The sequence below is a fragment of the Panulirus ornatus genome, chromosome 21 (assembly GCF_036320965.1).
Source record: "Panulirus ornatus isolate Po-2019 chromosome 21, ASM3632096v1, whole genome shotgun sequence".
Taxonomy (NCBI): domain Eukaryota; kingdom Metazoa; phylum Arthropoda; class Malacostraca; order Decapoda; family Palinuridae; genus Panulirus; species Panulirus ornatus.
In genome coordinates, this window is record NC_092244.1 from 20552191 (window position 1) to 20569617 (window position 17427).

Below are 17427 nucleotides of genomic sequence, written 5' to 3' on the forward strand. Positions count from 1 at the left end.
TCTCTCTCTTACCCTTCTGTTACTTACTTTGTCAATCCACTGCACACAACATACTGCTTTCAAACACTTTACTTTCAACACCTCAATCATCCACCACATATCCTCATCTACAGTCCATGCCTCACATCCATATAAAATTGTTAGAACTACAATACCTTCAAACATACCCATTTTTGCCCTACCAGATAATGATCTCTCTTTCCATCTATTCATTCAATTCAGTGCTCCCAGAAACTTCACCCCTCCCTCACCCTGTGATACACTTCCATTTTCATTGTTTCATCTGCCACCACGTCAAATCTCTGATATCTAAAATACTGCATTTCCTCAAATTTTCCTCACTCACACTCACACCCAAACTAATCTGTCCCTCTACTTTGCAAAACCTCATGACCTTGCTTTTATTCATATTTACTCTCAACTTCCTCCTTTCACACACTCTTTCAAACCAAGTCACCAACTTAAGCAATTTTATACTCCAATTGCCAACAGTGCTGTATCATCAGCAAACAACAACCGACTCACTTACCAGGACCCCTCATCCCCTACAGACTACATACTTGCCCATCTCTCCAAGACTCTTGCACTTACCTTCCTCATCATCCCCTCCATGAATAAAGTAAACAACCTTGGTAACATCAAACAACCCTCCCACAGGCCAACCTTCACTGGGAACTACTCATTCTCCTCTCTTCCTTCTCATACACACCTTACACCCATGATAAAATCTTCTCTGGTGATTGGGAATACCTGGTTTAAAAAGAGAGATATACATAAGTATACTGGAAAGGATCACAATTTTGCGCATGATCAAGATATTCCTATGAGTCCACGGGGAAAATGAAACACGAAAAGTTCCCAAGTGCACTTTCGTGTAATAATCACATCATCAGGGGAGACCCAAGAGAAATATAAGTCAGTTGATGTACATCAAAGAGACGAAGCTAGGACGCCATTTGGTAAACATGTTTACCAAATGGCCTCCTAGCTTTGTCTCTTCGATGTATATCAACTGACTGTTATATTTCTCACTTGTGTCTCCCCTGATGATGTGATTATTACACGAAAGTGCACTTGGGAACTTTTCGTGTTTCATTTTCCCCGTGGACTCATAGGAACATAAGTATATGTATGTAAGTAGGAGAGATGGCCAGAGAGTGTTATTGGATTACGTGTTAATTGATAGGCACACGAAAGAGAGACTTTTGGATGTTAATGTGCTGAGAGGTGCAACTGGAGGGATGTCTGATCATTATCTTGTGGAGGCGAAGGTGAAGATTTGTTGAGGTTTTCAGAAAAGAAGACTGTGGCCTTTGTTGTATTTTCCTAGCGCTACCTCGTACACATGAGGGGGAGGAGGTTGTTATTTCATGTGTGGCGAGGTGACAATGGGAATGAATAAGGGCAGACAGTATGAATTATGTACATGTGTATATATGTATATGTCTGTGTGTGTATACATATGCATACGTTGAGATGTATAGGTATGTATATTTGCATGTGTAGACATGTATGTATATACATGTGTATGTGGGTGGGTTGGGCCATTCTTTCGTCTGTTTCCTTGCGCTACCTTGCTAACGCGGGAGACAGCAACAAAGCAAAATAAAAAATAAATATAAATTCTCACTGCTGTAGTAGCTTTCCTCCCACACAATATGTTCTTAATATCTTCCACAAGGCAACTCTATCAACCCTAGCATATCCTTTCTCCAGATCCAAAATGCCACATGAAAAAATCCTTCTCTTTCTGTAAGTATTTCTTACACATTTTGTCCAAAGTGAACACCTAAAGCATACATCATCTAACAGTCTTGAAATCACTAATTTTTCTCCCGAAAAGGATGCTCTGTGCATGCCTTCACACTCTCAATCAACAATGTCCCATACAACTTTCCAGGTACACTCAACAAACTTACAGCTCTGTATACCAAACACTTACCTTTGTTCCCCTTGCCTTTACACACTGGCACTATACATGCATTCTGCTAGTCCTCAGGCAACTCATTATGATCCACACATACACTGAAATTCCTAATTAACCAATTAATAACACAGACACATGCTTTCCTTAAGAAATTCATCTGAAATACCATCCACTCCCGATGCTTTGCCACATTTCATCTTATGCAAGGGTTTCATCACCTCTTCTCTCTTCACTAAACCATTTTCCATAACTCTCATTTTGCATACCTCTCCAACCCAAACACCCTGCACCTGCCATTCAATCATCAAACATATTCAACAATCCTTTAAAATATTCCATCTCTTCACCTCATCACAGCCTGTTATCACTTCTTTTACCTCCTTCACTGTCATTCTCATTTGTTCTCATGTTTTTCTCACACTATTAATCTCCTTCCAAAATATCAGGAGGAAGGTACAAATGTTGGAAATCAAATCTGTGAGGACATTTGCAGTGTGAAGAGGGTTGATTAAGTAAGTAAAGATAGGTACAAGAGAGGTGAGGCAATAAAAAAGAGTATGATTGAGAGAGCTGAAGAGGGTATGCTGAAATGGTTTGGACAGATAGAGAGAATGAGTGGGACATTGACAAATAGGATATATGCATGAAAAGTGAAGGGAAAAAAAGAGGTGAGAGAGAGAGAGAGAGAGAGAGAGAGAGAGAGAGAGAGAGAGAGAGAGAGAGAGAGAGAGAGAGAGAGAGAGAGAGAGAGACCAAATTGGATAGAAGGACGGAATGAAAAAGATTTTGAGAGCCTTCATTTGCTCACATCCATTTTCTAGCTATCAAGTGTAACACACCAAAACCACAGCCACTTATCCATAACCAGGTTCCACAGGCCTTTCCATGATTTATTCTGGCTGCTTCATATGCCCTGGTTTAGTCCAATGACAGCATATCACTCCCTGTATTTATAAAAAAGTTAATTAACCTTATCATTCACCAACTGAAAAATGAAAGTTATGAAAACAAGGAACATGACTCCTGTTGTGAAGAAAGATTTTCCAATATATTTTTGAATATGTAGATAACCAATTAGTTCAAGTATTAGGTAAGGTTATATTGAAGAGAACTGTGCAAAAAATACATATAAAGAATACAATTTACCGCATCAATCTCTGAGTAAGATGTACATTTTGAACTGTGCGAAAAGTGACCACTTGCCACCCTGAACTGGAATCACTCTAAACTGTATGCTTTTGTACCATCCACATTTCTGTTACAACATTTTTCTTCATATTGTATTCTATGTAATGACTCTTTTAATTAGTTAAGAAGCTACCTGGGAGTGGACTTGGCAGCGGGAAGAACCATGGAAGCGGAAGTGAATCATAGGGTGGGGGAGGGGGCAAAAGTTCTGGGAGCGTTGAAGAATGTGTGGAAGTCGAGAACATTATCTCAGAAAGCAAAAATGGCTATGTTTGAAGGAATAGTGGTTCCAACAATGTTATATGGTTGCATGGCGTGGGCTATGGATAGAGTTGTGCGCAGGAGGGTGGATGTGCTGGAAATGAGATGTTCGAGGACAATAGGTGGTGTGAGGTGGTTTGATCGAGTAAGTAATAATAGGGTAAGAGAGATGTGTGGTAATAAAAAGAGTGTGGTTGAGAGAGCAGAAGAGGGTGTTTTGAAATGGTTTGGTCACATGGAGAGAATGAGTGAGGAAAGACTGACAAAGAGGATATATGTGTCAGCAGAGGTGGAGGGAACGAGGAGAAGTGGGAGACCAAATTAGAGGTGGAAAGATGGAATGAAAAAGATTTTGAGTGATCGGGGCCTGAACATGCAGGAGGGTGAAAGGCGTTCAAGGAATAGAGTATACCGGTATACCGGGGTCGACGTGCCGTCAATAGATTGAATCAGGGCATGTGAAGCGTCTGGGGCAAACCATGGAAAGTTCTCTGGGGCCTGGATGTGGAAAGGGAGCTGTGATTTCGGTGCATTATCACATGACAGCTAGAGACTGAGAGCGAACAAGAGTGGCCTTTGTTGTCTTTTCCTAGTGCTACCTCACGCACATGAGGGGGGGAGGGGGTTGTTATTTCATGTGTGGCGGGGTGGCAATGGGAATGAATAAAGGCAGACAGTATGAATTATGTACATGTGTATATATGTATATGTCTGTGTGTGTATATATATGTATACGTTGAGATGTATAGGTATGTATATTTGCGTGTGTGGACATGTATGTATATACATGTGTATGTGGGTGGGTTGGGCCATTCTTTCGTCTGTTTCCTTGCACTACCTCGCTAACGCGGGAGACAGCGACAAAGTAAAATAAATAAATAGATATAAGAAGCTACTGAATAATGTAAATATCAAGTACCATATTATTTTTGTATGTGAATTAGGCCAGCACTTGTAATCAGGAACTGTGTAATGTGGGTTGTTATGAGAAAGTTGTTGGTGACATGCATTCTGTGTAGGGTATTGTGCATCTAAGTAGGCTTATAGTGGTGCTGTAGTCAGATCTTTCCCACTCAGTAGCAGGTTAGGAGAGACCGAATGACAGGATGAATATATTGAGGAAGCATGAATTATAAGATAAAAACAATGTTCCTTTCTTTATATAACAATTGTATTGAATTTTATTCATTATCCATTATTTACTACTGGGGATAGAGGAGCTAGGGGAGAAAGAATACTTCCAATGTATTCCCCATGTGTCATACAAGGCGACTAAAGGGGGCTGGTGTGGAGGGCTAGAAACCCTCCCCTCTGTGTATCAAAATTTCTAAAAGGGGAAACTGAAGAAAGTCATGCGGGAAGTGCTCATCTCTCGAAGGCTCAGATTGGGGTATCTAAATGCGTGTGGATATAACCAAGATGAGAAAAAAGAAGAGATAGGTAGTATGTTGAGGAAAGGCTGTGAGTGAAATGAAGCTAAAGGGTAAAGGGGAAAAGTGGTTTGGGAATGTCTTGGGAGTAAAGTCAGGGGTTGGTGAGAGGACAAGAGCAAAGGGAGGAGTAAGTAAAGGGGGTTAGTAAGTTGTGGGATGAGGAAGTAAGATTGTTAATGAAAGAAGAGAGAGGCATTTGGATGATTTTTGCAGGGAAGTAGTAAAAATGACTGGGAGGTGCATAAAGGAAAGTGGCAGGAGGTCACGAGAAAAGTGCAAGAGGTGAAAAGAGGGCAAATGTGAGGTGGGGTGAGAGAGTATCACTAAATTTTAGGGAGAATAAAAAGATGTTTTGGGAGGAGGTAAATAAAGTGCGTAAGACAAGAGAACAAATGGGAACATCGGTGAAGGGGCTAATAGGGAGGTAATAACAAGTAGTGATGAAGTGAGAAGGAGATGGAGTGAGAATTTTGAAGGTTTGTTAAATGTGTTTGATGACTGAGTGGCAGATACATGGCATTTTGTTTGAGGTGATGTGCGAAGTGAGAGGGTTAGGGAGAATGGTTTAGAGAACAGAGAAGAGGTAGTGAAAGCTATGCGGAAGATGAAAGCTGGTAAGGCAGCAGGTTTGGATGGTATTGAGTGTGTTGTTGACTGGTTGGTAAGGATATTCAGTGTATGTATGGATGGATCATGGTGACGTGACCTGAGGATTGGCAGAATGTATGCATAGTGCCATTGAACAAAGGTAAAGGGGATAAAGGTGAGTGTTCAAATTACAGGGGTATACGTTTGTTGAGTATTTCTTGGAAATCTTATGGGGGGGTATTGATTGAGAGGGTAAAGACATGTAAAGAGCATCAGATTGGGGAAGAGCAGGGGGGTTTCAGAAGTGGTAAAGGATGCGTAGATCAGGCGTTTGCTTTGAAGAAAGTATGAGAGAAATACTTAGAAAAACAGATGGATTTGTATGCAGCATTCATGGGTCTAGAAAAAGCATATGATAGGGTTAATAGAGATGCTTCGTGGAAGGCTTTAAGAGTATATGGTGTGGGAGGTAAGTTACTAGAAGTGAAAAGTTTCTACCAAGGATGTAAGGCATGTGTACGAGTAGGAAAAGAAGAAAGTGATTGGTTCCCAGTTGAATGTCAGTTTGCAGCAGGTTTGCATGATGCTTTGTTTATGGATGGGTTGTTAGGGAGGTGATTGCAAGAGTTTTGGAAAGAGGGGCAAGTATGCAGTATGTTCTGGATGAGAGGGCTTGGGAAGTGAGTTAGTTGTTGTTCACTGATGATATAGCGCTGGTGGCTGATTCGTGTGAGAAACTACAGAAGCTGGTGACTGAGTTTGGTAAAGTGTGTGAAAGAAGAAAGCTGAGAGTAAATGTGAATAAAAGCAAGGTTATTAGGTACAGTAGGGTTAAGGGACAAGTCAATTGGGAGGTAAGATTGAATGGAGAAAAACTGGAGGAAGTGAAGTGTTTTAGATATCTGGAAGTGGATTTGGCAGCAGATGGAACCATGGAAGCGGAAGTGAATCATAGGGTGGGGTAGGGGGCGAAAGTTCTGGGAGCGTTGAAGAATGTGTGGAAGCCGAGAACATTATCTCGGAAAGCAAAAACGGGTATGTCTGAAGGAATAGTGGTTCCAACAATGTTATATGGTTGCGAGGCATGGGCTAGAGAGAGGGTTGTGCGGAGAGTGAATATGTTGGAAATGAAATGTTTGAGGACAATACATGGTGTGAGGTGGTTTGATCGAGTAAGTAATGAAAGGGTAAGAGAGATGTGTGATAATAAAAAGAGTATAGTTAAGAGAGCAGACGAGGGTGTTTTGAAATGGTTTGGACACATTGAGAGAATGAGATTGACAGAGGATATATGTGTCACAGGTGGAGGGAACAAGGAGAAACGGGAGACCAAAATGGAGGTGGAAGGATGGATTGAAAAAGATTTTGAGCCATCGGGGCCTGAACATACAGGAGGGTGAAAGGTGTGCAAGGAATAGAGCGAATTGGAACCATGTGATATACAGGGGTCAACATGCTGTCAATGGATTGAACCAGGGCATGTGAAGCATCTGGGGTAAACCATGGAGTGATAAGAGAGATGAAAGCAAAACTTGAGAAAGGAGGTGCAGAGATGGAGTGTAGCAGTAAGATATGGTAGCTGGTAGCAAGCCTCTTTGTGGATGATACTGTGCTGTTTGCTGAAAGTGAAGAGAAGTTGCAAAAGGTGTGTTTTATGATGCGTGTCAGCATAGGCAATTGAAAAGAAATGCAAGTAAAAGTAAACTGATGGTGTTTAAAAGGAAACAGAGTGAAAGTATAGATTTTGTAAAACCATATACAATGAAAAAAGAAAGTGTACTAAACTGTGATTTGGATATGGGAGGAGAAAGACTGGAAGAGGTGAGAAAATCTAAGCATGTATCAGCTACCTTGGGTAAATTTGATATGAAAGGAAAGATAAGGAAGAGAGCAGTACATGGTAGTAGAATCACTGGGTTCCTTAATAGAATAACAAAGGATAGAGGTGTAAATATGTAAGTGATGAGAGGATTAAGAGAAGCATAATCCATCCAACCCTGACTTATGCAGCTGAAACATGGACATGGAATGGATCACGGGGTGAAAAATCCAGGATGTGGAAAGGAGCATGTGGTATGACTGGATGGAATGAAGAAAAGAATGAAGTGGTGTAATGAGAGATGTGGTATGGCAGGGAATGCATAGGGAATGAATTGTAGTGTGGTAGAGTGTGTGAAACATCATACTTTGAGGTAGTCTGGGCATGTGTAAAGTATGCAAGACAGGGAGTTTTCAAGGAGTGTGCATGATAGCCCAATTAAAGGGGTTGGTGTGAGAAAAAGACCACCTATGACATGGCTAAACAGAGTGGAAGAATACAGGAGGGAGGGAAATGGTGGTAAAATGCATGGAGTGGTGTATGTGAGGAAGGCACATAAGGACTGGGATAAGCAGACACTCTTTTGCTGTGGCCAACCCCTTGATGGGAGTTCCCAGAGCAAATGGGCATGAGAGATACTGATATAGCTAGATAGGTAGTTTTGTAAGAATATTATTACAAAAAAACTCAAAGTGCAACTTTTAAGTGAAAATAGCAACAAACTTCATTCAAAGTCATACAAAATGGCTAAAAAGCAACCTTGGCTGCTTCAAATGCCATGGTTCAGTCCAATGACAGCAAATCACCCCCTTTATACCACATCACTCTAATTTACTTTATCCCATGCAAGCTTTTCACCCTCTTGCAGATTCAGGTCCCAATTACTCAAAATCTTATTCAGTCCATCCTTCCATCTCCAGTTTGGTCTTCCCCTTCTACTTGTCCCTTCCACTTCTGAAACATACATTCCTTTTTGTCAATTCCCCCACTCACATTTCTCCATATCTCCAAACCTGAAATTTCAGCACACCCTCTTCAGCTCCCTCGACCATATTCTTCTTATTACTGCACCTCTCTCTTACCCTATCATTACCTACTCAATCAACTCTCCCAACAACATGCTGTCCTCAAATATTTCATTTCCAACACATGTACCTTCCCCTGCCCATTCCTCATGTCCATAGGACATAGTAGGGACTACTATACTTTCAAATGCACCCATTTTCACCCAACTAAAAAGCAACCATCTCCTTCCACAAATTCCTCAATGCTCCAGAACCTTTGCCCTTTCATTCACCTTATGACTAACCTCAGTTTCCATGGTTCCATTTGCTGCCATGTCCACTATTAGGTATCTAAAACAACTCAATTCCTCTAAATTTTCTCCATTCAAACTTACACCCCAGCTAAAGTGTCTAGGCATTGCAAAGCCTAAAAACCTTGCATTTATTCAAATTATATTTAAACTTCCTTCTTTCATTCACTAACCCAAACTTAGACACCAATTTTTGCAGCTTCTTGCTAGAATCTGCTACCAATGTTAAATCATCAGCAAACAACTGACTCACTTCCCAAGCTCCCTCAACTCCTACAGACTGCATACCTGCCCTTCTCTGCAGGATGCTTGTATTTACCTCCCTTACTAACCCATCCATGATCAAATTAAGTGGCCACAGTAATATCACACACATCCATGACAGACCCACCTTCACCTGGAACCACTCACCCTCCTCTCTACCTACTCTTACATACACCTGACTCTAAAAACTCCTCTGCTCTTAATAGCTTAACCCCTACACCAATATTTGTAACACCTTCTACAAAGCAACTGTTACAACCCTATCATGTGCCTTCTCCAGATCCATAAATGCTGATACAAGCATTTAATGTTTATATTTCTTCAACAGGAAAGGCTAACGTGCACTTTATACTTTGCCTGGGGTGGATTAAATGGAAGCCTTGCATCTCTCAGTCAAACCATATGGAAGATATGGAGAAAATGAATATGCATTTAATCCTTCACATCGAAGGCCTTGAAATCTGAAAATTAACCACAATATATTTTGGTTCACAAACTCTGGAAAAAGAACAATTTATGAATTACTTGTACCTGCAATAAATCAAAATTATCACTTTGTTAAAAGAAACATTCCTTCCGACGTGATTGTGCTTCTATGTATAACAAGAATCAATTAACTAAATTTCTAACACAACAGTGAGAAATTACTTGAACATTACCTGTTTGGAATTAGTTCCCAATGCAGGCTTCCCATTTACACACTGAATAACACACTCAGGAAGAATGAAAGTGTCTTCACTCCTTTCCTCAGCTAAAGTTAGATGACCTTGCCAGAAAGTGTTTACTATGTCCACAACAACCTGTGAATAAATTCAATGTATATTATCTTACTTGTTAAAAGGAATCTTTGTCAGTGACAATGCACATACACATGAAAATAAGAGGAGCATACGAGAGAGGAATATATTTTGGGAGAAGCTGGGTAATGTGCAGCTCTGGCACCATTAATGAAGTCATAGTGTATGGGAATATGAATACAAGAATACAAAAGTGGGTGATGTGATAAATAAATGCAGTCAGAGTACAAAGAATCCATGATGGAAATGAGTAGCTTATGTGTAACTGTGCATCAGTGGATTATGTGTTAACTGCAAGGAACACTAAACAGTGGTTGTTTGATGAGGTGCTAAGATGGTTGACAGGTGGAAGGTCTGTGGTTTCTTGTGAGAGGCAAGAGGGGAAGGTGGTGGTGGGTTAAGGGAAAGAGCAAATGAAATATATGTGAAATTAATAGTGAAACCAAGCAGGCATGGCAAAGTGGCATGTGAACACAGACATCAAGAAAAATAGAGTGAGTCACAGAGATATACACACCACGCAGACACAAGGTCCAAGCAAGGTGGTCTAGCCCAGACGCTTCACATGCCCTGGTTCAATCCATTGACAGCACGTCGACCCTGGTATACCACATCATTCCAATTCACTCTATTCCTTGCACGCCTTTCACCCTCCTGCATGTTCAGGCCCCAATCACTCAAAATCTTTTTCACTCCATCTTTCCACCTACAATTTGATCTCCTGTTTCTCCTCGTTCCCTCCACCTCTGACACATATATCCTCTTGGTCAATCTTTCCTCACTCATTCTATGTGACCAAACCATTTCAAAACACCCTCATCTGCTCTCTCAACCACACTCTATTTATTTCCACACATCTCTCTTACCCTTACATTACTTACTCGATCAAACCACCTCACACCACATATTGTCCTCAAACATCTCATTTCCAGCACATCCACCCTCCTGCGCACAACTCTATCCATAGCCCACACCTCGCAGCCAAACAACATTGTTGGAACCACTATTCCTTCAAACATACCCATTTTTGCTTTCCGAGATAATGTTCTCGACTTCCAAACATTCTTCAAGACTCCCAGAATTTTCGCCCCCTCCCCCACCCTATGATTCACTTCCGCTTCGATGGTTCCATCCGCTGCCAGATCCACTCCCAGATATCTAAAATACTTTACTTCCTCCAGTTTTGCTCCATTCAAACTTACCTCCCAATTGACTTGACCCTCAACCCTACTGTACCTAATAACCTTGCTCTTATTCAAATTTACTCTTAACTTTCTCCTTTCACACACTTTACCAAACTCAGTCACCAGCTTCTGTGGTTTCTCACATGAATCAGCCACCAGCGCTGTATCATCAGCGAACAACAACTGACTCACTTCCCAAGCTCTCTCATCCACAACAGACTGCATACTTGCCCCTCTTTCCAAAACTCTTGCATTCACCTCCCTAACAACCCCATCCATAAACAAATTAAACAACCATGGAGACATCACACACCCCTGCCGCAAACCTATATTCACTGAGAACCAATCACTTTCCTCTCTTCCTACACGTACACATGCCTTACATCCTCGATAAAAACTTTTCACTGCTTCTAACAACTTGCCTCCCACACCATATATTCTTAATACCTTCCACACAGCATCTCTATCAACTCTAAAATATGCCTTCTCCAGATCCATAAATGCTACATACAAATCCATTTGCTTTTCTAAGTATTTCTCACATACATTCTTCAAAGCAAACACCTGATCCACACATCCTCTACCACTTCTGAAACCACACTGCGCTTCCCCAATCTGATGCTCTCTACATGCCTTCACCCTCTCAATCGATACCCTCCCATACAATTTACCAGGAATACTCAACAAACTTATACCTCTGTAATTTGAGCACTCACTCTTATCCCCTTTGCCTTTGTACAATGGCACTATGCAAGCATTCCGCCAATCCTCACGCACCTCACCATGAGTCATACATACATTAAATAACCTTACCAACCAGTCAACAATACAGTCACCCCCTTTTTTAATAAATTCCACTGCAATACCATCCAAACCCGCTGCCTTGCCGGCTTTCATCTTTCGCAAAGCTTTTACTACCTCTTCTCTGTTTACCAAATCATTTTCCCTAACCCTCTCACTCTGCTCACCACCTCGACCAAAACACCCTATATCTGCCACTCTATCATCAAACACATTCAACAAGCCTTCAAAATACTCACTCCATCTCCTTCTCACATCACCACTACTCGTTATCACCTCCCCATTAGCCCCCTTCACTGAAGTTCCCATTTGCTCCCTTGTCTTACGTAGCACTTTACTTACCTCCTTCGAAAACATCTTTTTATTCTCCCTAAAATTTAATGATACTCTCTCACCCTAACTCTCATTTGCCCTCTTTTTCACCTCTTGCACCTTTCTCTTGACCTCCTGCCTCTTTCTTTTATACATCTCCCACTCATTTGCATTATTTCCCTGCAAAAATCGTCCAAATGCCTCTCTCTTCTCTTTCACTAACAATCTTACTTCTTCATCCCATCACTCACTACCCTTTCTCATCAACTCACCTCCCACGCTTCTCATGCCACAAGCATCTTTTGTGCAAGTCATGACTGCTTCCCTAAATACATCCCATTCCTCCTCCACTCCCATTACATCCTTTGTTCTCACCTTTTTCCATTCTGCACTCAGTCTCTCCTGGTACTTCCTCACACAAGTCTCTTTCCCAAGCTCACTTACTCTCACCACTCTCTTCACCCCAACATTCTCTCTTCTTTTCTGAAAACCCATACAAATCTTCACCTTCGCCTCCACAAGATAATGATCAGACATCCCTCCAGTTGCACCTCTCAACACATTAACATCCAAGAGTCTCTCTTTCGCGCACCTATCAATTAACACATAATCCAATAACACTCTCTGGCCATCTCTCCTACTTACATACATATACTCATTTATATCTCACTTTTTAAACCAGGTATTCCCAATCACCAGTCCTTTTTCAGCACATAAATCTACAAGCTCTTCACCATTTCCATTTACAACACTGCACACCCCATGTATACCAATCATTCCCTCAACTGCCATATTACTCACCATTGCATTCAAATCACCCATCACTATAACCCAGTCTTGTGCATCAAAACCACTAACACACTCATTCAGCTGCTCCCAAAACACTTGCCTCTCATGATCTTTCTTCTCATGCCCAGGTGCATATGCACCAATAATCACCCATCTCTCTCCTTCAACTTTAAATTTTTTACCAATATCAGTCTAGAATTTACTTTCTTACACTCTATCACATACTCCCGAACCCCTGACAACCTTATAGATATCCTCATTATTCAAATGTTCAACAGCCTAGTCAACATTATTTTGTGGAAGGTTCACATAACTATGAGCCACAAAACAATGTAGGAAATAGATTCCAAAGACATACACAATACAGGTACTCAAGACCTTAGTTTATTTCATAACCCTAATGTTAGCAGACAGGAGAGCCACCAATGAAATGTTTGGGATTTGGTCATGGTAAATATCAGTGTCCAAAAAATAAAACCAAAGACAATAAATTAAATGTTGCTTGGGAACAAAACATGATATTAAGTGAGGTAAGAAGTAATGAGTATAAATGTGAGTTAACCAAAATGTGCAATTTATGAGCCTTATATTATGAAGAAAAGGATGGATTTAAAGGTTAGTCCTGAGAAAAATTTTGATATTGAGAGATACTCGGGCAAGTCAGAGTATAATTCTGAAAGATATATTAGAGTGGACGAAGGAGTCTTACTCTGGGGAAAAAATAAATGTAAAAGGTTTTGGTTAAGCAAACATATCCCCTTGCATTATATAAATCTTGAGAGTAAAATTTGTGAGTGGCCAGTTTAAAGGGTGGGATATGAGAAAATTCCTATGCCTGGAGTACATATACTACTAGGGAATGATTGACTGACAAATTAGTCCCAGAGCCTATTATGAGCAGTAATCCATTTGATGTAAATACTACTGTAAAGGTGAACCAAATGACAGATAAAACTGTAGAGAATCAGACTGACGTAATGTATAGTGTAGTGAAATTGTTTATCCAGCTTGTGTTGTGACCAGGTCAAAGTTAAAGAGAAGTTGATTATGATCTAGGTGAATTATTCAATGGATCATATTCAACTAGAAATATTCAGAAGACATTGGAAATGAGAAGAGCACTAAGGAATTAAAAATTGTGTATTTCCAGATTTTGTTGTGGACAAGGGACTTGACAAAGTTACAGAAGGGTGATGAGGGTTTGAAAGAATGTTTGAGTGAAGCTGCTAGAAATGGGAATGAGTGATTTTGTCAGTTGGATTTTATGTACAAAATGGTGTGGGTTAATGAGAAATGGAGGCCTGCTTATGTTCTAGCATCTGATTACTGGGAGGCCAAAAAGTAAATTGTAGTTCCAAAGAATTATTGGGTATATGTAATTGCTGTCTCATAGTTCTTGTTTGTCTGGACATTTGGGAGTTAGGAAGACAAATGATAGAATATTTAAATCATTTTTTTTAGGCCAAATATGGAGAAGATGTGTTCCCAGTATTGTAAGACTTGTGAATTATGTCAGAGAGTAGGTAAACCCAACCAGACTATTTCAGCCAGCACCATTGCAGCCATTTCCCGATTTTTGTAAACTTTTAGCAAAATTGTATTGATTGTGTAGATCCTCTACCTAAAAGACATTTAAAAGGAAATCAGTATCAATTAACAATAATTTTGTGCATCTACCAGATTTTCCCGAAGCAGCACCATTACATAGCATACATTCTAGAAATATTGTAGGAGTTAGTCAAATATTTCTCCTGGGTGGGTATACCAACAACTTCAGCATGTTCAAGAAAAGATTAAAGGGGTTACATATAACACATAAGATGTCAGGTGCTTATCACCCACAGAGCCAAGGAGTTGTGGAGAAATTCCATCAGACTTTGAAAAATACTTTGAGAATGTATTTTGAGGAATTGTCAGTAAACTGGGATGAGGGTCTGCTTTTAGCATTGTTTGCCATTAGAGATTCAGTACACAAATCACAGGTTTTAGTCCATTTTTAGTTAGTGTATGGACATGAAATATGAGGTCCACTGAGTATGTTGAGAGAGACAAGGTTAGGGAAGAGTGATTTTACTGGATTATTGAAGTATGTATCAGATTTCAAGTCAATTGGGAGGTGAGTTTGAATGGAGAAAAACTGGAGGAAGTGAAGTGTTTTAGATATCTGGAAGTGGATTTGGCAGCAGATGGAACCATGGAAGCGGAAGTGAATCATAGGGTGGGGTAGGGGGCGAAAGTTCTGGGAGCGTTGAAGAATGTGTGGAAGCCGAGAACATTATCTCGGAAAGCAAAAACGGGTATGTCTGAAGGAATAGTGGTTCCAACAATGTTATATGATTGCGAGGCATGGGCTAGAGAGAGGGTTGTGCGGAGAGTGAATATGTTGGAAATGAAATGTTTGAGGACAATACATGGTGTGAGGTGGTTTGATCGAGTAAGTAATGAAAGGGTAAGAGAGATGTGTGATAATAAAAAGAGTATAGTTAAGAGAGCAGACGAGGGTGTTTTGAAATGGTTTGGACACATTGAGAGAATGAGATTGACAGAGGATATATGTGTCACAGGTGGAGGGAACAAGGAGAAACGGGAGACCAAAATGGAGGTGGAAGGATGGATTGAAAAAGATTTTGAGCCATCGGGGCCTGAACATACAGGAGGGTGAAAGGTGTGCAAGGAATAGAGCGAATTGGAACCATGTGATATACAGGGGTCAACATGCTGTCAATGGATTGAACCAGGGCATGTGAAGCATCTGGGGTAAACCATGGAGTGATAAGAGAGATGAAAGCAAAACTTGAGAAAGGAGGTGCAGAGATGGAGTGTAGCAGTAAGATATGGTAGCTGGTAGCAAGCCTCTTTGTGGATGATACTGTGCTGTTTGCTGAAAGTGAAGAGAAGTTGCAAAAGGTGTGTTTTATGATGCGTGTCAGCATAGGCAACTGAAAAGAAATGCAAGTAAAAGTAAACTGATGGTGTTTAAAAGGAAACAGAGTGAAAGTATAGATTTTGTAAAACCATATACAATGAAAAAAGAAAGTGTACTAAACTGTGATTTGGATATGGGAGGAGAAAGACTGGAAGAGGTGAGAAAATCTAAGCATGTATCAGCTACCTTGGGTAAATTTGATATGAAAGGAAAGATAAGGAAGAGAGCAGTACATGGTAGTAGAATCACTGGGTCCCTTAATAGAATAATGAAGGATAGAGGTGTAAATATGTAAGTGATGAGAGGATTAAGAGAAGCATAATCCATCCAACCCTGACTTATGCAGCTGAAACATGGACATGGAATGGATCACGGGGTGAAAAATCCAGGATGTGGAAAGGAGCATGTGGTATGACTGGATGGAATGAAGAAAAGAATGAAGTGGTGTAATGAGAGATGTGGTATGGCAGGGAATGCATAGGGAATGAATTGTAGAGTGGTAGAGTGTGTGAAACATCATACTTTGAGGTAGTCTGGGCATGTGTAAAGTATGCAAGACAGGGAGTTTTCAAGGAGTGTGCATGATAGCCCAATTAAAGGGGTTGGTGTGAGAAAAAGACCACCTATGACATGGCTAAACAGAGTGGAAGAATACAGGAGGGAGGGAAATGGTGGTAAAATGCATGGAGTGGTGTATGTGAGGAAGGCACATAAGGACTGGGATAAGCAGACACTCTTTTGCTGTGGCCAACCCCTTGATGGGAGTTCCCAGAGCAAATGGGCATGAGAGATACTGATATAGCTAGATAGGTAGTTTTGTAAGAATATTATTACAAAAAAACTCAAAGTGCAACTTTTAAGTGAAAATAGCAACAAACTTCATTCAAAGTCATACAAAATGGCTAAAAAGCAACCTTGGCTGCTTCAAATGCCATGGTTCAGTCCAATGACAGCAAATCACCCCCTTTATACCACATCACTCTAATTTACTTTATCCCATGCAAGCTTTTCACCCTCTTGCAGATTCAGGTCCCAATTACTCAAAATCTTATTCAGTCCATCCTTCCATCTCCAGTTTGGTCTTCCCCTTCTACTTGTCCCTTCCACTTCTGAAACATACATTCCTTTTTGTCAATTCCCCCACTCACATTTCTCCATATCTCCAAACCTGAAATTTCAGCACACCCTCTTCAGCTCCCTCGACCATATTCTTCTTATTACTGCACCTCTCTCTTACCCTATCATTACCTACTCAATCAACTCTCCCAACAACATGCTGTCCTCAAATATTTCATTTCCAACACATGTACCTTCCCCTGCCCATTCCTCATGTCCATAGGACATAGTAGGGACTACTATACTTTCAAATGCAACCATTTTCACCCAACTAAAAAGCAACCATCTCCTTCCACAAATTCCTCAATGCTCCAGAACCTTTGCCCTTTCATTCACCTTATGACTAACCTCAGTTTCCATGGTTCCATTTGCTGCCATGTCCACTATTAGGTATCTAAAACAACTCAATTCCTCTAAATTTTCTCCATTCAAACTTACACCCCAGCTAAAGTGTCTAGGCATTGCAAAGCCTAAAAACCTTGCATTTATTCAAATTATATTTAAACTTCCTTCTTTCATTCACTAACCCAAACTTAGACACCAATTTTTGCAGCTTCTTGCTAGAATCTGCTACCAATGTTAAATCATCAGCAAACAACTGACTCACTTCCCAAGCTCCCTCAACTCCTACAGACTGCATACCTGCCCTTCTCTGCAGGATGCTTGTATTTACCTCCCTTACTAACCCATCCATGATCAAATTAAGT

The 17427-nt window shown here is 40.6% G+C and overlaps 1 protein-coding gene across 1 annotated transcript in view; it reads right to left on the minus strand.

Moving 5' to 3' along the window:
• Positions 1-17427, minus strand: part of mi (cyclin E-interacting protein minus) — a 348571-nt gene that overhangs the window by 292006 nt on the left and 39138 nt on the right. The gene's annotated exons all lie outside the window — the stretch shown is intronic.